The 25,075-nt window shown below is 45.6% G+C and overlaps 1 long non-coding RNA gene across 1 annotated transcript; it reads right to left on the bottom strand.

Annotated features, from left to right (window-relative positions):
* Window positions 1-18,217: 18,217 nt before the first annotated feature.
* Window positions 18,218-24,594, bottom strand: LOC120655543. The gene is made up of 3 exons (XR_005667573.1): window positions 24,123-24,594; window positions 19,947-22,642; window positions 18,218-18,469 (listed from the first exon to the last, which is right to left on the bottom strand). It is a non-coding gene; the product is annotated as an uncharacterized LOC120655543 (long non-coding RNA).
* Between the last annotated feature and the right edge of the window lie 481 nt (window positions 24,595-25,075).

The raw sequence follows: 25,075 nt of genomic DNA, 5'->3' as shown, positions 1-25,075 counted from the left end.
GGGAGTGGGCCGCGCGGGGAAAAGTTGTTGGCGCGGGAGGGAGGAGCGGGCCGGCTGAAACGGACTGGGCCGGCAGGAAAGGGGGTAGTGGCTTTGGGTTTGGTTTTTCTCCTCGTGGGCTGGGTTGCTTTGTGTTTTGGGTTTCCTAAACTTTATACTTCTCTTTTCTAATCCTATTTCTCACTCAAGCTCAACTATTTGAATTCAAAAGAAATTTGAATTCAAACCCCTATGAAATCAAACAATTAAAACAATGCACCAGCATGAATGCAATCAACAAAGTTAAACCTAAGAAAATTTTAATTACTTGTGAAACAAAAACTAGATTAAATGCAAGACTAACACAATAAACCTTAGAAATTTAAATAAAGCCAATTAAATTTATTAATAAATATTGAAATTTAAATTAGGGTGTTACAGCCAAGTACTCAACGCCTGTAGGACTATAACACCCAGTTTATAAAAGGACATAAACCGAGCAATCATATACGTGCCAGGATCAAGTCACATGTATATACAACAGAATGAACAGTATATCACAGCACAAATCACGTAAAAAGATATGATAAAGCGAGTACAAATGTTATTTATTACATTAATGACAAATGTCTGATACATGGTATGCGGAAGCATAAAACAAGTACGAAACACGGAAGCTGGGCGCCACAGGGACGTCGACTGGGAGACGAACGCCTAGAAGTCCTCATACTCCTGGTAGCTACGGGTGAACTCCTCCACATCACCGGGAACTGAGCAGCAGTAGTGTATCCCCAAAAGAACAAGAGGAAAAGAGTAGAGGAGGCAAGAGTGAGTACACAACTTGTACTCAACAAGTATAACACAAACTATGAGGCTCTACGGTTGGCTGACTTAACTGCATTAGCTTTTAATCTTGGCAAAATTTTATTAAAGCTATTTACTACAAGTTGATGAATTACCATACCCCAGTTACATAGTAATTAATTAGAATTAATTATGAACTACTGAGAACCAAACCCAACCACCTAGGGAACCCCCGTAATCAAAGGAAGATAACCCCACTAATCAAAAGGAGGATTTGGGCCACTCATGACCGTGAGCACGACTAGTATACCTGTTTTACACTCTACAGAGGTTGCACATCTTTACCCACAAGTCGTGAGTTACACTAGTTGTTCATCACACTTCCTTAGGTGAGATGACTAGCAAACACACTACGAGGCCGTTACAAAGTATCTTGTTGGTAAGGCGTAACTGCGAAGAGTTGGATCAGCGACGATGGGGCCCACCTCATGGGGGTACAAGCACGTAGCACAGACCAAGCCGGAGGAGTAGGGAAGATTGAAGCTTACCACCCTTGCCCCGCAGGTAAGTTACTCCAAATCAAAAAGACCTAATTAGTAAGCCAAGACCGTCCCATTCTAGTCTTGTGGTAGTGCTGTTGTCCTAGGTTGTCGATCTATGAACCGATCCTTAGGGAGAGTGGCCAACCCAGCACTAAGCACCGTGCTGGCCCCCTAAACCATGTTTCTAGAAAAACCCATTTTAACGAGACGTGAGCCACTCAAGTACACCGCGCAGAGGGTCACTCTCAGAATTAAGTTGCATATACCATTAATCAGATTAATTAAAAAGGACCAAGTGTGTTATAGCGCGGCACCTAGCACAACTAACCAAAATGCAACCCAAGGGATATATATAAAGGATATAAAGTGGCTAGGAAAGTCCTTATAGGCATACAATATTAAAATGCAGTATGAAATTGTTTTTAAAGGTGATAGGAATGTTCATGTTATACTTGCCTTGCTCAAAGTTCTCCTGCTGCCCAAACTGCTCTGAAGATGGTGGCTGCTCTTGGTACTGGTACTCCTCCGAAGGATCAATGTCTACTCACGATCGCAACGCCAAAACAAGTCCAGCACATACACATACATGTAAACAAGAGCAAACACTAAGAAACAGTACAACAATACATAAAAACAGCCAACAAAACTAAGCTAAGACTATTCATCATGCCATGCGTGATCCACCTGGGCACTCAGCTGGGCTCGAGAAAGTCTGTGGCGGCGCGTGCCATGGCGGAGGTGGACTTGCACGGTGAGACTCGCCGGCGTGCGTCCGCGGGGCTGCTCTGGGGCTCGAGTCTGGGTGCAAAGGGGCCAGGGAGCGCGCGCAAGGCGCGGGCAACCTGGTGCAGGGCGTGCGCGGGGTCGGGCTATGCTGCAGCGTGCCCGCCATGGCAGGGCTGTGCCTACGCCGTGGCGGAACGCCGGCGTGCAATGTTCCAGCCATTCTGGTGAGCTAGGGTCTACAAGATCTAGCGCAAAAGGACGGGGAGGATGGGGTGTTGCTCACCGAGGCTCGCATTCGAGCAGAGACGCTGTGCAGAGGTGCCGGCGTCGAGGTCGGGCGGGGCGCACGGGTGTAGCTCGGGGAGGTGGTCGATGAAGGGGTCCTCCGGGCTCCAGGAATCCATTGATCGACTCGTGGAACACCTGCGGAGGTCTTACGGGGGTCAGGGAGGTCCTGGATTGCCGGCGGCAAGGAATCGCAAAGGCGGAGCTACTCACCGGCGGCGGGTCTCAGGCTGAATTCCGGCCGTTGCACGGGCTAATCCCGAGGAAGACCGGCTCGGGATCGATCCAGGGCACAGGGCGGAGCTCCTGCGGGGGTTCTGGGCGGCTGAGGTGGCCTAGGCATGCGGGTGCACGGCGGCGCAGAGGTCTCTGTGCGGCGGAGCAGAACGGCGGGTGGCTCTGGAGCTCGGTGGCGTCACTGTGTGGCAGGGTAGGGCTCGGGGGCGTGCGCGGGGGCCAAATAAAGGCAGGACCGAGGATCTTGGGTGTGCATGCGCTCTGTGCTGAGATCCCGGCCATGATCACGGCATGCGGTGGAAGCGGATCACGCTCCACGGCCGTTGCGCGATCCCGGGCTCGGCTGAGGAAGGTTCTGGAAAGGAAGTGCTCTGGTAAAGTTAATTACTACTCTATAAACGATGCTCAGTAAAATATAATTAACATGCTTCATCACAAAGTCCATGTTTTGTTAGACTACAACTTTATCATGAAGAAAAGTAGTAAAATTGTCGCTAAGTAATATTGAACACTTTGCATTCATACAGAATTGACGCATCTCGCTGACGGAACATACGAACCGGTGTCAGAGAATGAGAGAGAGCCTTAAGAAGCTCAAGTGAACTTGACTGAAGTCGCCAAGGCCCCCGAACCAAAGTTTGTCTCAGCACCTGACTAACACTGCCCAGGAAGGCAAGCCTTGGAGCATCCATCCCATTATTTTAATTATATGCAACTTATGCTCCTATTTATATCTCTGTGCATTTAAGTTTACAGGAGTTGAATGGAACCCTAGTTGCATGATCCTAGGTATCCATGTACTGAATACTAGAGGTTATGTTCGAGTAGTTGCTCTACTGATAGGTCCGATAAAAGTCGAGTGATTTCTATCACTCGCGAGATTGTAGGAGATGAATGTCTATTACATACTGCAACTGTGTTGTCAGTCGAAACCCACCGGCGGGCAGCGACGGGCAACACGAAGAGCCGGGAGGTCACCGGGGCGCTGGCAAGCACTGCTCCCTCGTCGACGGCCCGCAATTCCGTCACGCGCCCAGAGATTCTGTGGAAAGCCGGGCGTGCCACCTGACCTATACCCGATCAGGAGGGTGCGAACGTGCTCCAAACAGTTTCCTACATACAAAGACACGTGTAAATGTAAGTCTGAGCCGTGGTCGGCTCCCCGGGACAACTCTTGCATCGGCTTTAAAGAGCCGATCGAGTCCCGGTGTCAGATGGGATCTGTTGCATCCAGATATTGGTGAATAAAGCAAATAACTATAAAGCTGCTTCAATTAAATCTAATTAATCTAATCCACGATGGTAACAGCTTCACTGCTAGATCGGAATATCCTACACGTGACTAGGCCTAATGAATATAACAGACAACTAAACCACAACCCAAAACAGAGGCCTAAGAACTAGCAAGAGCTGATTCCCGGAACAATCCCTATCAAGGCCAAGATAAAGCATCTATTACACCACCGGATCATCCAATCCATTTGCAAGGCCTAACCTAGCAGATATTACGCCAACTCTTAAGATAAGAGCAAACCATAACAAATTAGATCTACTAGACATAAAAGAAGCAGGGTGTTGCCTCTGTGCAACTAATTCTATGCGACAAGAACTAGCATGAGATTGAAATGTGACTGCACAGAGACAACATGATATTCGTAGATGATAAGCAACGAAGCACAACAGATCTACTAAAAGCCATGCTACGAACATCAGGATAACTAGTACTACTCGCCATAAAAAATGCTTCAGTACGAGTAATACCAAGGTAAAAGCAAGAACAATACTGCCCTGATCGCAAAAAGCGATCAAGGCAGCATGGCACTTACTTGGATGAAACCCTAAGATTAGGGGTGGCGATGCGCCGAGAGTTGTTGTTTGCGAGACGTGATGACGCTCTGTTTTACGAATAACAAAGGATACATATTTATAGTCCGGAGACTTGGGAAACAATCTAAACTAATCTTGTCCCGATCGGACTCTATCTCTAATCTTAAACTAAATATAAGGATACATGGCCCATGTGGCCCAGATGCTCACGCAGGAGCCAATTTACAAGTCTTCTTAGTCTTCTGCTTTAAGCCCATCTTGCTTTCAGCCCATAAATTAATCCTGTTAATTTATGGCGATAACAAACTGTAAGGTCCACGGGCGGGGTTAGGGTATGATGTTCATGGTATGTAAGACCCGGGGCAGCGGAACTGCTTATAGGTATAGAATGTTCTAGAGTCAGGGATAGCTCATGGATGTACCTTACCTCTCTTGTAACTATCCAAATAGGCGTAGGACTAGTTGCAGTACAAAGGAAACTACCCGATCGTGCTGTAGTAGAACTCCAACTGTACTCAGCTAGGACTTTCCATGTAAACCTGTCCCCCCGGATATATAAGGGCTTACAGGGACCCCCTCAAAACACATCAACACCTAAGGCAATACAAACAACCACACATGACGTAGGGTATTACGCAACTCGCGTCCCGAACCTGTCTAAATCTTTGTGTTCCTTGCACTATCGATTTCCAGAGCAGTCGATCCTTACCTACCAACCCTACAGCTAAGGGTATCCCTGAGCAGGCTTGGCGGTAAACACTGACAACTGGCGCGCCAGGTAGAGGACTCGGCGAGTTTATTGGTGAGTTCGATGGCCACTTTCGCTTTCAGCACCGTGGCGCCTCCTCAAGGTGCCACCTTCGTCTTCGGCTCGTGGGTTTGTGTCGCCAACGGTTCGAGCGGCTTCGACAGCTACCTAACCAACTCACCCACACTGAAGATCACCACGTCAAAAAGCTCCAACAGGCTCGCCAGATCAGATGATCATGGCATCGTGCTGCTTCCCGACATCGCCAAGGAGATCGAGACGAAACTTGAAGACAACTCGAGTTCCACTCGTTCTCAGATCAATTTCAAACTAAATTCTACTCGGGTTGGCACTCCTCTTACTCAACCCGTTTTCAGGTTGCGCAATTCATCATCTACTTACAAATAGATGATCAGATCCATCTATGAAAATAGCTTGGATCATCTTCTCTACGTCGAGAACCACTCAGTCATCGCTAGCCGGGAGGCACCCATTTTCGACGTATACCCAGATCCAGTTGAGTCATCTCAAGATAGCCTGGATTTCATCACCAATGCGTTGGCAAAAATCCAACTCGACTTCTGCCAAAGTCATACTCTGGCAGAACTACTCGGCAACCTTCAAGAAGTTGCTAGCATTGATGATCTTCCGTTTCAACACGGTACTCCCCTCGTAACCGAGAGAGAAACTAGGTCTGGAGGAACTGTCCTAGCTGATTACGAATCAAACCTGGAAAGCTTCTCCCCCAAATGTTTGGTTCCGGTGATCATCCAATAACCCGGAGGTGCTCCCAGTCAGCATGGTCCCAATGAAGCCTTGGATCAGATTTCAGAAGACAACCTGACCCAAGACGCTCCACAAGAAGAGGATGAATCTACTCACACAGCTCGCAGGGCAAGAAATCAATGTAAAGGAGAACGCAGGGTTCGAGCTGCTGAGCGAGATCGCCTTCCCCTGCGCAACCTCAATAATGAATTCAACAACGTCGCGGATCTAGTCTTCAGAACCCCAATCGCCGCGATGACAGAAGTAACCCTGAGGCTCATGTAGATGCCTCAAAACCCAGAGATGGAATGTGTCATACACCTTGCCAAGAATGCTTTGGAACAACTCGAGAGACAAAACCCGTTGTCCTCGCTTCATGGCACCTAGTCAAGGGCCATCGCAACAGTCATACCTCAGGCAAGTCGTACTCCCGGAGGCCACCATCGTCAACAACAGCTGGAGTAGCAAAATCAAAGAAACCAGGAGGATCAGGAAGTCATGAGCATTCATCGACACAGGGGTGGCCAACCACCGGCAAACCAAGCTCCTGGGCCTCAGCCAAATCACAACAACAACAACCACGGGCACAACAGGGAGGAGGTAGCCGATTCCATAGTGGACGCACGAGACATCATCAATGCAGGACGTAGATCGCAGCTTGCAGACAAATCCGATCGCTTCCAAGCCCTCAGCAGAGTCTTCGACAACATTGAGTACCCGAAGGATTTCAAGCCCACGAACATCAAAAAGTACGATGGTAAGCAAGATCCTGCTCAATGGTTACGTTTATACTCGACTGCTGTTAGTGTTGCATGGGGAGACACCAACACCAAGGTCCTCTACTCCCGATGGCCTAGAGCCTGCACCCCTCACGTGGCTCGAAAGCTTGGCACGCGAGTCCATACACTCATGGGATGATCTCAAGAAGGCCTTCATCAACAACTTCCAAGGGTCACTACATCGAGTAGCTACTCGACACGCCCTATCCATGTGCAAGCAGGAGCAAGGCGAATCGATCAGATCCTACATCAAGCGCTTCTTCGACACAAGAGCCACCAACCCCAACGTCACCGATGACAAAGTCATCGACTACTTCTAGAGCGGCATTACTGTCCAATCTTTATACCGTGACTTCGGGCGCAATCGCCCCAAAATGGTAGTGGAGCTACGAGACATGATGCAACGTTGGGCAGACGAAGAGGAGCAAGAATGCAGCCGCTTCCCACGCTGCAACAACAGCTACAATGGGAAGCGCCACAACGATTGTGGAGGGCCCAGTAACCAATGGGATCCTGCGCGTAAGCGCAAGCCTGACGACACTGTCAGCACCATGGATCGCACTCTGCATGGTGACAAACCGCAAGACCAGTTCGACAAGATCCTTCACAACAAAAGGTGTCCAATCCACCCCAAGAGCAACCACTCGATGTGGGAGTGCACGATCCTGCGCAAATCCTTCCAGTCGGCACTTGCAGATGCTCCTAAGAAAAAGTAGAACAAAGATGACGAAGATGACAAGAACGACCTTGATGGGTTCCAACAGCCACAAAACATCGTCAACGTCATATTTGGAGGAGATCCCAGCTTCTCCAAGTGAGCCGAAAAGCTCCTACTCAGAGAGATCCTTTCAGTCAAGCCAGTAATTCAAAGGTCACTAAAATACAGTGAGGTCCCCATTACCTTCTACAGGGAAGATCAATGGACCAGCTTCTCTAAGCCTGGAAAGTTCCCACTAGTACTCAACCCAGTCTGTCGGTGTTTACTGCCAAGCCTGCTTAGGGATACCCTTAGCAGTAAGGTTTGTAGGTAGGGATCGACTGCTCTAGAACTCGATGGTGCAAGGAACACAAAGATTTAGACAGGTTCGGGCCGCGAGTTGCGTAATACCCTACGTCCTGTGATGTGGTTTGTATTGCCTATTTGCCTTAGGTGTTGATGATTGTTTGGAGGGCGTCCCTACCTGCTCTTATATACCCGCCAAGAGTTCAAGTTAGAGTTGACACATTTTTTGGGTTGTCCGAGTTGAGTTCGGGTAGAACTCTTTTTTCGTCGAGATCCGCAGGCTCGCGGATTATTGCGAGTTGATGGATGGTTTTCGGTTTAGGCGAGTCAGGCGTGACATGGTGGCTAGAGAAGCCTCCCGATCCGTCAGCCGTGCATGCCCAGGAACCGAAAACGAGAATCGTGCCCTCCGGCACGTTGTTGGCGTCCCTTGATCCCGCCATCGAATTCGCCGATGAACTCGCTGAACCCCCTACCTAGCGTGCCAGCTGTCGGTGTTTACCGCCAAGCCTGCTTAGGGATACCCTTAGCAGTAAGGTTTGTAGTTAGGGATCGACTGCTCTGGAACTCGATGGTGCAAGGAACACAAAGATTTAGACAGGTTCGGGCCGTGAGTTGCGTAATACCCTACGTCCTGTGTGGTGGTTTGTATTGCCTTAGGTGTTGATGATTGTTTGGAGGGGGTCCCTACCCGCCCTTATATATCCGGGGGGATAGGTTTACATGAAAAGTCCTAGCCGAGTACAGTTGGAGTCCTACTACAACACAATCGGGTAGTTTCCTCTATACTGCAGCTAGTTCTTCGCCTATTCAGGTAATTACAAAAGAGGTAAGGTACATCCATAAGCTATCCCTTACTCTAGAATATTCTATACCTATGAGCAGTCCCACTGCCCCGGGTCTGACAAGCCCCCGAGCTCTTCGTAGCCGAGTCCTGCAGGCGTTGAATACTTGGCTGGGCGTCTTCGAGTACTTCAAGTAGTCAGCACGTCCTTCTGGTTGCTTCCTTCAGGTATGTCGAGTAGTCCTCCAAATACTTCATGTTGCGTCGAGGCTGTGTGGTGCTCAAGCCCCGAAATCTTAGTCATATATGGTGCGCGAAGTACTCGCGCTCCATATGGAGTTGCCCCCGAGCCTTAGGTTGAATCGCAGAATCAGGCTGAGGGTCACTTCAGACTTTTTCCTTCATTATTTTCCAAAAAATTTGAAAAATAAATCTCTGATGCACATATCCTGCAGCCCCCGAGCCTTAAATCAAAATTCTTTTTACAACGGGTAGCCCCCGAGCATAGATTTGGAATTAAGGATTTGAGACGTGGCATCAGATTTTATCCTTCAGATTATTTGTAGGATTCATTAGATCTAGAATCCGAAAAGACCTCTTTTCTGGGTAAAATCCCAGAAAAATGATACAATTGGATACGCCACACTTATTGCACTCGAAATAACTTCAAGAATAAAACCCGGGATGTACGGCTCTTTATTCAGTGCTCACGTGGGACGTTACTGTTTGGAGAATTATTGCGTGCTTGATTGCACCCATGAATCACTCCATGAATACTGCCATGAATGCATCCGTGAATGCATGCACTGTAGAGTCTCGGGTTCTCCTTCAGTAAGCCCCCTTACGGCTATAAAAGGTGAGGGAGAGGCCTTTGCCAGAAGCACCAATCGTTTAGCGGCCATGGCTTATCCTTGGTGTTCTTGCTCTCAGCCTCCTGAAGTTTATGTAGTCCTCTCCAACAAAAGATGCTAGAAGAGAACTTGCAAGTGACAAGAGAAGTCCCTGCTACCTCATTCTGCCACTCCCATGCTCTCATTGGATCCATTCTGGACATCATGTCCTTGCATCTTCCAATGAGGCAGGTTCAATGTGGTCTGATTGAGTCTTGTTGTGTCACATCCTTGGGGTTGCCTGTTTCTGGGTACCCAAGAACTGACATCTCTGGCAGGAAGGTTTAATCTTGTCACAACGTATTTTGGGAGAAGGAGAAATTTCTCCGCAAGATGCTACAAGAGGACTTGCGATGTGATTACTGTAATCTGCCTCCAAACTCTTGAAACTTTTCTCCAGAGTACGAGTATCATTATTCCCTTAGTGGGAATAACAAGTTTATACTTTGTCATGGCCTCAGGCCGATCTAGCTACAGCAGACGTTGACTAGAAGCTCTAGGAGATCCAGGCGATGTGCATGCAGGTCCGAGTCATTGTATAAATAGTTAGAAAAAAGTACTCGAGTTGTAACATCGAGTAGTTGTAATGTATCAAGTACCTTTATTTGTTCTGGAATGTAGTCCCAGTCGAGGAAAGAAAAATCAAGTAGTTGACTAGGGATGTGAGTGTTTTATTTTTCCATAATGTAATCTTAGAAAAAGGAATGTCTCAGAAAATCCTATTTTTTCCGCGATTTGCAACGGACTATTGGCGTGTTGGGTGTTTTTGCTGTGCTGCCACAGCCCTTATAAAATGAAACGGTAACTAGGTTTTACCCCACCGGGCGCCATTTACTTTCGCTACTTTAGATCTGTTCTTGCCTTCCAGCCCCCAGATCTACATCTGTTGCTTCTCTTTGCTCCCTAATTTCACCTTAGTGTTTCCGCCATTGTATGCGCGTGAAGTGATCCGTTGATTTTCGGATGGCCCCCAAGAAAACGAGCAAGGGTAAAGGTGCGACTGCAGAGCCAACCCGGGAAGAAGGCTGGAACATGAGTAAGTGCTCTGAATCTGACCTTGAAACCTTAGTTTTGGATGGTCTTCTGGTTCCCAGATCTGTTATCCAATGGCGTCCTGCCTTGGGTAAAGTTCATCCGTATGAAAATACGGGGAAAATTATTTCTTTCACACCTAATTTGGAACGGGGATTGGGTTTTCCTTGTTCATCCTTCTTCTCTGGGCTCCTGCGTTACTATAGGGTCCAGCTCCATCACTTGACCCTAATTCCTTTGTTCACATTTCCATCTCCGTGTATTTGTTTAAAGCTTTTCTGGGCATCGAGCCCCATTTCGAACTCTTTCGATTCCTTTTCCACTTGAAACTGCAGCCAGACTCCTTTGTTTTAGATGTAGTAGGAGGTGCAGGTCTCCAACTTAGGCACAGAAAGGATAGAGTGTGTATTTCTTATAGTCTTAGTAGTAAAGTAATCGAATGGAAGCCCAAGTGGTTCTATGTCGAGAACCAGTGGGACAGCTTCCCACCAATTACTCCAGGCCCTCCTATCCAGTGGCCTGAGTGGAATAAGAAACCAGTCGACGAGAGTCAGATTCCTGAGCTGCTCGAACGAATTGCCATTCTAAGGCAAAATAATTTGACTAGAGAGGCAGTCGTTTTCGACTGGATGAAAAGAAGGATCCAGCCGTTATAGGCTCGGGAAACACTTGGTTTCCAGTATCGAGGAACAACTGACTCATCAAGGTACTCGGAGGAAGAGATCTCGGATGAGGTAGCATTCAGTCGAGTATAATGACTGCTAAAGGATGTAAAGAAAATCCTAGTTGTTCCTGATACATTTTCTGCTGCGAGTCCTCCGAAGCAGGTACTTGATAAGAGTAGTCGATACGTACTGATCGAGTACTTTACCATAGTATAAATCTGATAGGATTTGCTCTTTGTAGGAGGACATGGAGCGTTTTAAGAGTAGTCCTTCACCGCCAGGTATTTATTCGCCCTTTTGATTTTCAATATTTTTTTAATCTATTAACCAAGTCTTAGTATGTTCATATGAGATTTCATATAAATAGTACTAATGTCTCATCTTGGTTGTGCAGATGAGGTGGCTGGGGAGAGTGACAGGGAACTCAACCCTACTCCGAGTGCTGATACCCAAACCGGGCATCCAAAGGGTACTCGGTCAGTGGCGAGGAAGCGTAGCAGCTCATCCCACACTGCTAGCGACAGGTAAGTAGCTCAATCGAGTACTTCTCGTTGTCGATTTGCAAATTTTGATTTGTGTTTTTCTTTTTCAAGTCTGGCGACTAAGTTGCCACGGACCTCAGCGTCTGGGGATGATACTGTGGTGGGACAATCCGTCCCTTCTAGCATAGTGGACCCATCAAAGGGGACCGAGACTACTTTATCGGCGAGTAGTTCTGATGTAAATAAAGCCTTTGATGCGGGAAAGCATGCCCTGGTTGTGAAGCCTGCCCGCAAATTTGGAATCAAGGGGCTTGCTCTGAAAAGAGCTCCTACGTAAGTTCCTCGAAACTTGTAATTGTAGGATTTGTATTTATATCGAGTAGTTTATAACTACTTTGTATTTTCAGCGATACATTTCTGGGGGCGAGTGGGTAATCTGAAGATGACCCAGCCCCCAAGACAGCGGTGGAGAAGCCCCCGAATACTCCAGATATGAGTGTTCGTGATGCAGGAGATATGGTAGGTGCCATGCTTCTGGATTCACCAGTTCCTAATATCGAGAGGAGCGATGAAAGGCTCCTAGAAGAAGGTGGAAGCGAGAAGCTTCCCGAGAAAGATGATGGCGAGAAGCTTCCTGAGGGAGGCAATGATAAACTGCATGAGGAGACCCCTGCAAGTAAACTTGTGCCACCTTGTATTAAGTAGCATATTGTTCCTCTAGATTCCCAAAATACAGGGAATACTGTAGGGAAGATTGAAGATGTGCCCAAGAGGGCTTTGTCTGAAGTGCAGACGAGTACTTCCCAGGTCTAAGCGGGAAGTGTCTTGCCACGAGAGAGGGTGGAGCTTACTTTCAAGCTACTAGAAGTAAGTAATCGAATACTTCGAATACTTTAGTGCAAATCGAGTAGTATACTGATCTTTATATTTCTGCAGGAAGCACTGGGGCGAGAGGGTAGCCAAGCCCAGGACGATACAGAGCTGGTCGCTCTGAGAGAGAAGGTAAAGACACTCTTGTCCGAGAAGGCTGCCCTCCAAGGGAAGTTCAAGAAGCTTTCCCAATCCAAGAAAGGTTAGTCTTTAGCATATATTATGCATTCGACTAGTTGATCTGCTTGATGTTTATAAGATTTTCTTTCAACCGAGTACACAGCTTGTGCAAAATCTTTAAAGATTCAGGAAAGCTTGGTACTGGATCTAAAGATACTTATGTACCTAAAAGTAGATGAAATAGAGAAGCTTGAGAAGATCAAGGAGGACTCCGACCGGGAGGCAGCGACAATTCTTCAACAGCTCAAGACCTTCTCAGAGTCGCGGGACTCGATGCAGTGAGAGCTTGTGGAGATGAGAGAAGTCAAGGATGCTGCTCAAGAAGTAGCCGAGGTTATGGATATCCCCGAAAGGGACGGAGATGAACCGCTTTCACTGGCGGGGAGACTTCGTAAAGTACCCGAGGCCTTCGAGAGATATATCTCCACAATCACCCGCCAGTACGTGGGTTACGTACTCGGGCTGGTGAAATCTTATTGGCCTTCCACTCCTCTTGATGCACTCGGGAAGGGCGCAAGGTCTGATTGTACTGATGATCAGTTCACTCAGTATTTGCAAGAAACCTCATTGGTAGCAGGCCAAATAGTGGAGTCGCTGAGCAAGACCGAGTCCCCTTGAACTTTGAATGTATTTGAGTTTTGGAATGTGAGCCGAAAGTACTTTTGGACAAATATTGGATATTTGTGTAATGTTTAAGTACTTATTCTGTTGTAGGATTGTGAAATCCTTTGATGTGTCGAGTAGTTGCACTCGAAGGTCCTGAGTGTTGGCAGCACCGCGCCTACTCAGTTATAATAGTAGATACGAAGAATTGTATCCGTGGGTGCCTTAGGAGGCAAAATATTCTCCTATGGAATAGAGTTGTATGTTTCTAAATCAAAATTCTAGTGCTGACCGGTTAGGATTGAATCCTGCGGGATTAACCAAGTGGGAAAAGCACTATAAGAATGTTAGGAGGTCGTAGCTTTAAGCAAATTTCCTTTTCAAAGGAAATGCTTTATCAGAGCGAAGCTCATATGGACTTTTGTTGTCCAACGGGGAGAGTACTCTTATCGAGTATTTAGAAAGGAGCTTAAGATGTTTCTTGATAGATAGGTGAACAGGAGGCTCTTGTCAACCTATTTTTAGAGTATCAAGAACTTGTCCGTACTCCTTGAGGGATTTCATTAGTTGACCAGTTAGAATAGGCCTTGATTGGTCATCCAGATAGTATACAACTGTTGCGAAAAATATCCCAGACTACTCGATCTTATCGAGTAGTATGTCCTATACATGGACTGGACTGATTTCTTAAATGGGACTGTTAGGATTGAACGCAATTGAGTTAACCAAGACGTAAATATTCTAGAAATATCCCAAACTTACTCGAGCAGGGTGAGTAAGGTATCCTACCTGAGGACTGGAGTAACTCTTAGGGCAAGTCTGTTAGGTACGAGCCCCGTCGGGTTGCCCAAGACGAAGATGCCGAAGGAGTATCCAAGACCTACTCGGTCCAGCGAGTAGAGCGTCCTTTAACCAAGGACTGGAGTAATCCTTGAGACAGAACTGTTAGGTATGAACCCCATCGGGTTATCCAAGACGTAAATGTCAGAAGGATATCCAAAACTTACTCGAGCGAGGCGAGTAAGGTGTCCTAAACACGGACTAGAGTAATCCTTAAGATAGAACTGTCAGGTACGAACCCCGTCGGGTTGCCCAAGATGTAACTGTCGAAAAGATATCCAAAACCTACTCGAGCTGGCGAGTAGGGTGTCCTAAACACGGACTGGAGTAATCCTTAAGACATAACTATTAGGTACGAACCCCGACGGGTTGCCCAAGACGTAAATGTCGAAAAGATATCCAAAACCTACTCGAGCTGGCGAGTAGGGTGTCCTAAACACGGACTGGAGTAATCCTTAAGACAAAACTGTTAGATACAAACCCCGTTGGGTTGCCCAAGATGTTAATGTCGAAAAGATATCCAAAACCTACTCGAGCTGGCGAGTAGGGTGTCCTAAACACGGACTAGAGTAATCCTTAAGACAGAACTGTTAGATACGAACCCCGTTGGGTTGCCCAAGACATAAATGTCGAAAAGATATCCAAAACTTACTCGAGCGAGGCGAATAAGGTGTCCTTACCAAGGACTAAAGTAACTTTTTAAGACAAAACTGTTAGGTACGAACCCTGTCAGGTTGTCCAAGATGTAAATGTCGAAAAAGCACTTGAGGGTAAACCATAAAAATTACTCGATAGCTGCTCTAATGCTGAGTGTGACTTTTGACATGGAGTTTTGGTCATATGAGTGAAATCCAAGTAGTCGATTTATGGGAGAAATCAATTTTTATTTGGATTTGTCAAAATTACAATAGTTGTAAAGTGACAGACTCTAACTCTTAGAACCTACCCCTTGCCCATTAGATGTGAGCAATGGTTTACATGACTGAATAGAACTATTTAAAGGTAAAACTAGTTGATACAGTGGTCGACAAGATTTTGGGTAGAGTCTCCTTCAGGAGTGGTGCCCCAAGGGCCTTGCGGAGTGAGTCGCACTCGAAGATCGTGTGAGAGCACTTTGGGTGGATGAAGCACTTGTGGAGTAGGATCTTGTTGACCCTGGCTCCGCCGAGAGATGTTTCTTCTTGATGTGGGGTGCGCGGTTTACCCTGAGGACGGGTGTTTACCGGCTTGTACTTCTTGAAGGATGCGGAAGCCTTTGCTGGGATGCGGTAGTTGGAGGAAGGGCTGTAAACCTCGACTTCCTCTCGTTCCTTTCTCCTTGAGATGATGACATTGCGCGCGTCGCGACCAATGTTGATCATGTTGCGGAGGTCACAATTTGAGTAGTCGTAGTTGTCGCCTTTTTGTTCCTGCTGGCTGTTGGCCAAATGCTGGCCCCTAAACACTTTCTTCTGGTTAAGCAGACGGTGACGCTCGTAGAGATCTTCTGCTGGTTGTTGCTCTTCCAATTTCACGGTGACTGTCACCGCTGGAGGAGGCGCAGGCGCATCTTTCTTGATAGCAGCTTGGGCTTCTCTGATTGTGGGAGGAGTAGTTTCCATGTTATTGGAAAGGTACTCGTCGAAATCATCAGAATTGTAGTTGTCGAGGTTGAGACGCTTCGTGGGGTCATCCTCAAGTTCCTGGACTTCAGAGATGCGAACCATGAGGATTGCACGGCAAAGATCTTGAATTTCTTAGTCTTGTTTGCTTGAGGACGGGTCTAGAGGGGTGCTTTGCTGGAAGGGCAGATCTGTTGGCTGCGAGCCGGAGGTGTTCAGCTCTTGTGTCTTCCTTAGGTGCACTGTCCGTCCTTGCGGTGTTGCATATATGACCAAGTTAGGGAGGGAATCCTGATCAGACTTGGAGTTCTTAGCCGAGTCGGATTCGACTTGCTTGCTATACTGGATTAGGTCATCCAGCTCGTTCTCCGAGTTGGAGGAGTACTCGGAGTTGGAATCGGTTAGGCCACCGATCTTAGAGTACGTATGCTTTGGATGAGCGAGAAGTGGAATGCCCATCTCTACACGGAGGGCGTTCTCATTCATCCAGTGTAGCCACGATTGAGTGGGAGTCAGCCCTTCTGGTTCTTTAATCCAGGGTTTATTGAAGATCGACTTGCTGGATTGTTCTGGAACTTTGGCTTTCCCCTTTTTAAGCTTGGCCAGTTCCCAAAGAGTGTCAGCATGCTTGGGTGGATTGGCCATGGCGTCCATGAACAAGTCAACGTTGTCAGACAAGTCTTCGAGGTCATCGAATGGTTCAAAGTTGTCGAGGCCGTTCATGAATTGATCAAAGTCCTGATCGAACGAGGACAAGGCTGGTTCAGGAGTCTGAATGTGAGCAGGTTTCGGTGAAGGGTTCTGAGGTATCTTGGAGATAGACGGTCCCATCCGAACAAGCCGGGGGTTTGTTTCACCAGATCCTTCGCAGATTCCTCCTCCTATTTTTTCTCCTTGTTTCGCAGGGTGCCTTCAGCTATCTTAATTCAATCGGCGAGCTTGGAATTCACTCGATCGATCCCTGAGAGTATATCACCCGACCTTTTCTGTTGCGGGTTCAACGCTTCTTGGTTCTGCTGTGATGAGCCAAGAGTAATTTCTGCGAGTTTGATGCAGCCCTCTATTGATCGTAAAACTCGGTTTACTCCATCGAGTAATTCTGAGTTTTTGATCTTTGGGCGTTTGATCGTCTTGAGATGAGTCAAGTATTTTCCGAGAGTTTTGGAAAAGTGGAGTTTTTCGGAATCAGAGTTTGTGTCGAACTCGACTGAACCAAGATTTCGAGTTAGAGTTGACACATTTCCTAGGTTGTCCGAGTTGAGTTCGGGTAGAACTCTTTTTCGTCGAGATCCGCAGGCTCGCAGATATCGGCGAGTTGAAGGATGGTTTTCGATTTAGGTGAGTCAGGCGTGACATGGTGGCTAGAGAAACATCCCGATCCGTCAGCCGTGCATGCTCAGGAACCGAAAACGAGAGTCGTGCCCTTCGGCATGTTGTTGGCGTCGCTTGATCCGGCCATCGAATTCGCCGATGAACTCGCCGAACCCCCAACCTGGCGTGCCAGCTGTCAGTGTTTACCGCCAAGCCTGCTCAGGGATACCCTTATAGCAGTAAGGTTTGTAGGTAGGGATCGACTGCTCTGGAACTCGATGGTGCAAGGAATACAAAGATTTAGACAGGTTCGGGCCGCGAGTTGCGTAATACCCTACATCCTGTGTGGTGGTTTGTATTGCCTTAGGTGTTGATGATTGTTTGGAGGGGTCCCTACCCGCCCTTATATATCCAGGGGGACAGGGTTACATGGAAAGTCCTAGCCGAGTACAGTTGGAGTCCTACTACAACACAATCGGGTAGCTTTCTTTGTACTGCAGCTAGTTCTACGCCTATTCGGGTAGTTACAAAAGAGGTAAGGTACATCAATAAGCTATCCCTTACTCTAGAATATTCTATACCTATGAGCAGTCCCGCTACCCCGGGTCTGACACAGTCGTGCAAGGCTCCAAGCTCACTCGAGTACTCATTGACGGCGGAAGTGGGCTCAACTTGATCTTCACAAGTACACTGCCCAAGATGGGCCTCAACTACATGAGCCTACTCACTCCAAGCAAGGCTCCATTCTACGGCATCGTCCCCGGAAATTATTCTACACCAATTGTCTCTGTTACTCTTCCGGTCACATTCGGTATAGAACAGAACTTCCGGACGGAGTACATCAAGTTTGAAGTAGTCGCCTTCGAATCTTCTTACCATGCTATCTTGGGAAGACCAGCTCTAGCCAAGTTTATGGTAGTACCACATTATGTGTACCTGCTCCGCAAGATGCCGGGTAACACAGGAGTGCTTTCTCTACACGGAGACCTCCTCAAGTCCTTTGAGTGTGACAAGGAAGCAATAGATCATGCTGCTACAATACGAGTTCCCAGCTCTGTCAGTGAAATACTTGCTGCTGCTAAGGAACTCTCACTCAAGGAGTCGGTGCCTTCCAACATGCCAAGCCAACCGTCGGTTAAGCCAACTGGTGACGTGGTGTAACACCCCAGGCACCACAAAAGCCTAAGATGTCACTCAACACCCTTCCCACAAGCTGCAGTTTGAAAAACTCGACAGCTTAACCCCACAAACAGAGTAAAGCGCGGAAGCAACCACATAAACAATATATAAAGATGAACCAAATTGTAGCATTTAAAGAGCATAATAAACAAAAGATAAATAGCGAATGAAATCCACACTCATTCTTATGAAGCCATGAAAAAAAACAGAAGGTCTACTAACAAAACTCATTACAGCAAGACAAAATTTGTCATTATTGTTACAAAAGCGTGTGATAAAAAAATGTGATGATGTGCAGCTAATCCCATCCCTTCAAGCAAGGCATCCACTCAAGCACCTGGAAGGATAAAGGGGTGTGAGAATAAATCTCAGCAAGCAAACTGCTTTCACAAGTTATTTAAACTACAAGTTCATTAGACAACAATTTAAACATAGAGATATGATAGGAAAGATAAATCTGAAATATTTAAGATCTTCCTCATATTAAATAAATAAATAACCACAAACACTTATGAACTTCAGAACAAAATAGAGAAAACCGCATATACACTTTCATGACAATGATAAACCACAATGAATGCAATGCAATGCATATGCCATGTCCACTGCCTCCATACCCAACAAGGTATAAAGCTGCATTGTACTCCTCCTCGGGCAACGTACGAAGCTATACTGGTACGATCATGGCCATAAGACGGCGACATCCTTGAATGATGTGCAATGCAATATGATGCAATGATATGGTGCAACTGCAAGTATGCTCCTCATTTGTGCCACCCACGACCACATATATGAACATACCACTTACCTCATGTTGGAGAATCACAAGTCTTATCATATGAAAACATGAATAGATGCACAAAGTAATTTAATACAAAAATAATGAAATCACATTACTTTCTGAATTTTTTTAATGTGTAGGTAGAATGAATAACAAGTCAAAGTTGTAGCATAAACCACGGCTACGTTTACTTGCCTTCGCAAAGATCTAGACAACTTTGAGCTAGGCACGATCCAATGGTGCACCACCTGTTTAGCATCGTGATCTCAGTACAAGCATTCATACAAATATACATGAATACCAAATATAGCGCTACTACTCGCAACCCATCATACAGAACAAAACAATGCATACAGATTCGGTTATCAGCAGCACGGCTGCTTGTTATTTTTGTAACTTCAAATCTACAAAAGCAATGCTAGCAAACAAATACCTTTTTGAAATCTACAGAACAGTCCCTACAAGTTAGATAATTCATACTATTTTTATTCAGAGATTAATCTGCCCTTATCTTCACTCCAATTCAGGCAATGAAATCTACTTGTAATTCTGACAGGAAAGTCTAACAGTCCAATTAGGAAGACTATATCTGGAGCTATATCCAACAAAAAATTATGTTCTATACCAATCTGGAAAGGTTGATAAAATCTCTACAACTTTGGTAGTCACATGTAGAACAGGTTCAGCCATTAAAGACGTCAAGAAAAGAATAGATCTACTACTGTCCAGAAACTCGTCAGAACAAAACAGTCATATTTGAACTACAATATCTCCTAAACCATAAGGCTAAAAATTATGAAATAGGACTTCGTGGAAAGATCTCTGAATCCACTACAAAAAGTTCCACATGTGAAGAATTTAGTTCGGCCTCTATGGTAGACAAAACATGCGACGAACAGAAACTGCCCGATCCAACGTTCTGCAGAGACTACTATGAGATCAAGTCTAATCCTCCATCTAATCCAACAAAAGTTTGTAATTGCAGGCCCTAAATCTCATCCAGAATAAAGGGATTAGATCAAAACCATCTCACCTTGATCCCCCCAAGGCCTAGGGTTTGTGCATCCCTGTCCTTCTTTCCATTCTCCTCCTACTACCTTCTCCTCTCTCTAGTCTCTCAGCAGCAGTTTTAGATCGGGAGGGAGACAAGGGCAGCAAGGGAGAGATGCACATGAGAAACAAAGAGAAACAGGGAAAGAGGAGTTGCTGGTTTTTAATGGAGGGGGGAAATAATTGGGAAGAGAATAAAGCTGCATTTAGGGGAAAGGAGAACACACGTGAAAAGAAGAAAAAGTCCACGGGAGGGAGAAAAGGAAACTGATTCCTAATGGCCATTAAACTCACGGCAATCAATGGCCAGTTTTGTTTTTTTTTCAAACTGATCCAATCTTCATCCACTGGTATTGTCTTCATGTGAAGTCCGAATGAAACATATGAGTAGTAAAATGGATTCGTCTCTGCGAGCTCTACGCATCTACGGTCTCGGATCATCCATACGAGCTATCATTCAAAAAGTCAATTTTTTCCGTCTTTCTACAAAGGGTCCGGTCAACGGCTGTACGCTAATTCACGGGTGTTACATTCTCCCCTCCTTTAAGGAATTCGTCCCCGAATTCTCTCACACCATAAGATACTAACATAACGAAAAAGAAAATCTTGTATCTCACCGAAGCAATAAGAAACAACAAAACTGATTCTACCAAGGAAAGAGTACCACACCAAAGGATCACTAGTATGGTACCTATGATCACATCTTCATGGTTTCTACTATCACTTGCCGCCGTTGCATTCACTCCGGAAATACTCAATGATGGAGTGGCTCCAGTGGAGAAACTAGTTGGTGTAGAATAGAATGGAACCATAGGTGCTGAAGGAGTTGTGGCGTGAGGCAGCCAATAGCCACCAGACTGAAATGTAGGCGCTATTGGGGAAGTCACTGGAGGTGCCATCAAGTACTGTTGTGTCAGGGACGCTGGCAAGTATGCGGTAGGAGGTGTAGCTAACATTTGCACTGTACCACTTGAAGCAGAAGAAGATATCTCCTCCCACCGAACCTTGCCATTAGGATTTTTCCTGCATACTACGTCCTTATGGTTTTGACCACACAAAGAGCACTCTCCCGACCATGTGTAATCCCTACGGCGGTGTGGATCACCACAACGAAAACATATCATCCCCATTCCAGGCTTAGGAATGGCACGATACTAAGGACTATTCTGTCCTGAAGTGCGAGACTGCTCCGAGTTGCCACGATAAGGCTGATGGCGATGGGACTTATCCTTCTTATGCACAGGACCACTAGATTGGCCCTTGCTCTCAATATCATCTCTACTAGATGACTGGTGAATCTCATCTGTGTATGTCTCCTGTAGTTCAATTCCTAATGCTTGCTCCACTGTGGTGCGGAAATCAACTAATGGAAAGGCTCCTAACATGTGCCTTATGGAAGGTTTGAGGCCTTGACGGAATTGTCTTGCCTTCTCCGCATCATTGCGAGCCACATAAGGAACAAAACAGACAATCTTGTTGAAGCCCACTTCGTACTCTGCAACAGTCTTTTTATCTTGCACATAGTTATCCAGGTCTATCTTCATCTTATCAAGAAATGTGACTGGGTAGAATCTCCTCTCAAACTGCCTCACAAAGTCATGCCATGACAATGGCCCGTATGTGGTTGGGTGGGCTGCCTGCACACCTTTCCACCAAATCTAAGCCTCGCCCTTCAGCAGTTGTGTACCAAAGTGAACGCAATCATGATAAACCATGTCAAAGACTTCCATCTTATCCTCAACATATGTCAACCAATCTGCTGCCTCAACTGGGGTACCACTACCATCAAAAGTGTCTAGCTTCATGCCCATCCACTGCATCAATGATATGGCACTAATAGGAACAGACATCTCAGGAGCAGCTCCAACCCCAGCAACTGGACCATTAGTAGTACGGGCAACATTTGCAGGAGCAACACCAACAGTCGGAGCACCCTGCCTCAAGTTCCTAATCTCATTCTGCAATGCCTGCATCATAGCTAGCAACTGTGCTGGACTAGCATCAGCCTGTGGCACCAGCTTAGGAGTAGGATTAGCATCTGAAGGCTGCCCACTAGCTCCAGAATGACCATGACCACGCCCACGTCCACGCCCACGACTACGCCTAACAGGAGGCATAGCTACAACCACCAAAAATTAAATGAGCAAACACATCAAATTCAAGTAATTAAAAGCAAAAGCACAAAACAAGTCATGTAAAATAACATATATACAAAGATATGAAAAACACATACCCAACCTACATGTGCAAGTGTGTCAAATTTAATTTTGACAAAGCGTAATTAAACCTAGAATATTTAACAAAAAACTCTGATTAACAACTGTAACACACCAGGCACCACAAAGCCTAAGATGTCACTCAACACCCTTCCCACAAGCTGGAGTTTGAAAAACTCGACAGCTTAACCCCACAAACAGAGTAAAGCACAGAAGCAACCATATAAACAATATATAAAGATGAACCAAAGTGTAGCATTTAAAGAGCTTTATAAACAAAAGAAAAATAGCAAATGAAATCCACACTCATTCTTATGAAGCCAAGAAAAAAAACAGAAGGTCTACTAACAAAACTCATTACAGCAAGACAAAATTTGCCAGTATTGTTACAAAAGCGTGAGATAAAAAATGTGATGATGTGCAGCTAATCCCATCCCTTCAAGCAAGGCATCCACTCAAGCACCTGGAAGGATAAAGGGGTGTGAGAATAAATCTCAGCAAGCAAACTGCTTTCACAAGTTATTTAAACTACAAGTTCATTATACAACAATTTAAACATAGAGATATGATAGGAAAGATAAATATGAAATATTTAAAAGATCTTCCTCATATTAAATAAATAAATAACCACAACCACTTATGAACTTCAGAACAAAATAGAGAAAACCGCATATACACTTTCATGACAATGATAAACCACAATGAATGCAATGCAATGCATATGCCATGTCCACTGCCTCCATACCCAACAAGGTATGAAGCTGCATTGTACCCCTCCTCGGGCAACGTACGATGCTGTACCAGTACGGTCGCGGCCATAAGACGGCGACATACTCGAATGATGTGCAATGCAATATGATGCAATGATATGGTGCAACTGCAAGTATGCTCCTCATTTGTGCCACCCACGACCACATATATGAACATACCACTTACCTCATGATGGAGAATCACAAGTCTTATCATATGAAAACATGAATAGATGCACAAAGTAATTTAATACAAAACTAATGAAATCACATTACTTTCTGAATTTTTTTAATGTGTAGGTAGAATGAATAACAAGTCAAAGTTGTAGCATAAACCACGGCTACGTTTACATGCCTTCGCGAAGATCAAGACAACTTTGAGCTAGGCACGATCCAATGGTCCGCCACCTATTTAGCATCGTGATCTCAGTACAAGCATTCATACAAATATACATGAATACCAAATATAGCGCTACTACTCCGCAACCCATCATACAGAACAAAACAATGCATACAGATTCGGGTATCAGCAGCATGGCTGCTTGTTATTTTTGTAACTTCAAATCTACAAAAGCAATGCTAGCAAACAAATACCTTTTTGAAATCTACAGAACAGTCCCTACAAGTTAGATAATTCATACTATTTTTATTCAGAGATTAATCTGCCCTTATCTTCACTCCAATTCAGGCAATGAAATCTACTTGTAATTCTGACAGGAAAGTCTAACAGTCCAATTAGGAAGACTATATCTGGAGCTATATCCAACAAAAAATTATGTTCTATACCAATCTGGAAAGGTTGATAAAATCTCTACAACTTTGGTAGTCACATGTAGAACAGGTTCAGCCATTAAAGACGTCAAGAAAAGAATAGATCTACTACTGTCCAGAAACTCGTCAGAACAAAACAGTCATATTTGAACTGCAATATCTCCTAAACCATAAGGCTAAAAATTATGAAATAGGACTTCGTGGAAAGATCTCTGAATCCACTACAAAAAGTTCCACATGTGAAGAATTTAGTTCGGCTTCTATGGTAGACAAAACATGCGACGAACAGAAACTGCCCGATCCAACGTTCTGCAGAGACTACTATGAGATCAAGTCTAATCCCCCATCTAATCCAACAAAAGTTTGTAATTGCAGGCCCTAAATCTCATCCAGAATAAAGGGATTAGATCAAAACCATCTCACCTTGATCCCCCAAAGGCCTAGGGTTTGTGCATCCCTGTCCTTCTTTCCATTCTCCTCCTACTACCTTCTCCTCTCTCTAGTCTCTCAGCAGCAGTTTTAGATCGGGAGGAAGACAAGGGCAGCAAGGGAGAGATGCACATGAGAAACAAAGAGAAACAGGGAAAGAGGAGGAGTTGCTGGTTTTTAATGGAGGGGGGAAATAATTGGGAAGAGAATAAAGCTGCATTTAGGGGAAAGGAGAACACACGTGAAAAGAAGAAAAAGTCCACGGGAGGGAGAAAAGGAAACTGATTCCTAATGGCCATTAAACTCACGGCAATCAATGGTCAGTTTTGTTTTTTTTTCAAATTGATCCAATCTTCATCCACTGGTATTGTCTTCATGTGAAGTCCGAATGAAACATATGAGTAGTAAAATGGATTCGTCTCTGCGAGCTCTACGCATCTACGGTCTCGGATCATCCATACGAGCTATCATTCAAAAAGTCAATTTTTTTCCGTCTTTCTACAAAGGGTCCGGTCAATGGCTGTATGCTAATTCTCGGGTGTTACACGTGGGCACCAAGACTATTCAGCTACGAAGGAAATGACTCCAAAACTACCATCATCGGAGCAGGATTGGGCGACAAAGAGGAACTCGAGCTCGTCAACTTCCTTAGGGCCAACCGAGACGTATTCGCGTGGTAACCAGTGGATATGCCAGGGGTGCCCAAGGAGTTGATCGAGCACGCCTTGAAAGTCGACCCTAAAGCCACACCAAAGAAGCAGCGGTTATGGCGGTTCTCACTGGACAAGTGAGAAGACATCAAAAAAGAACTGGCAAAACTACTCGTAGCAGGGTTTATCAAGGAAATCTACCACCCTGAATGGTTGGCCAACCCTATACTCGTCCAGAAAAAGAACAACAATGAGTGGAGGATGTGCGTCGACTACATCGATCTAAACAAGCATTGC

This window comes from Panicum virgatum, chromosome 1N (assembly GCF_016808335.1).
Source record: "Panicum virgatum strain AP13 chromosome 1N, P.virgatum_v5, whole genome shotgun sequence".
NCBI classification, from domain to species: Eukaryota; Viridiplantae; Streptophyta; class Magnoliopsida; order Poales; family Poaceae; genus Panicum; species Panicum virgatum.
Note: the sequence above shows the minus strand (reverse complement) of the source record. Positions and strands in the feature narration are given on the sequence as shown.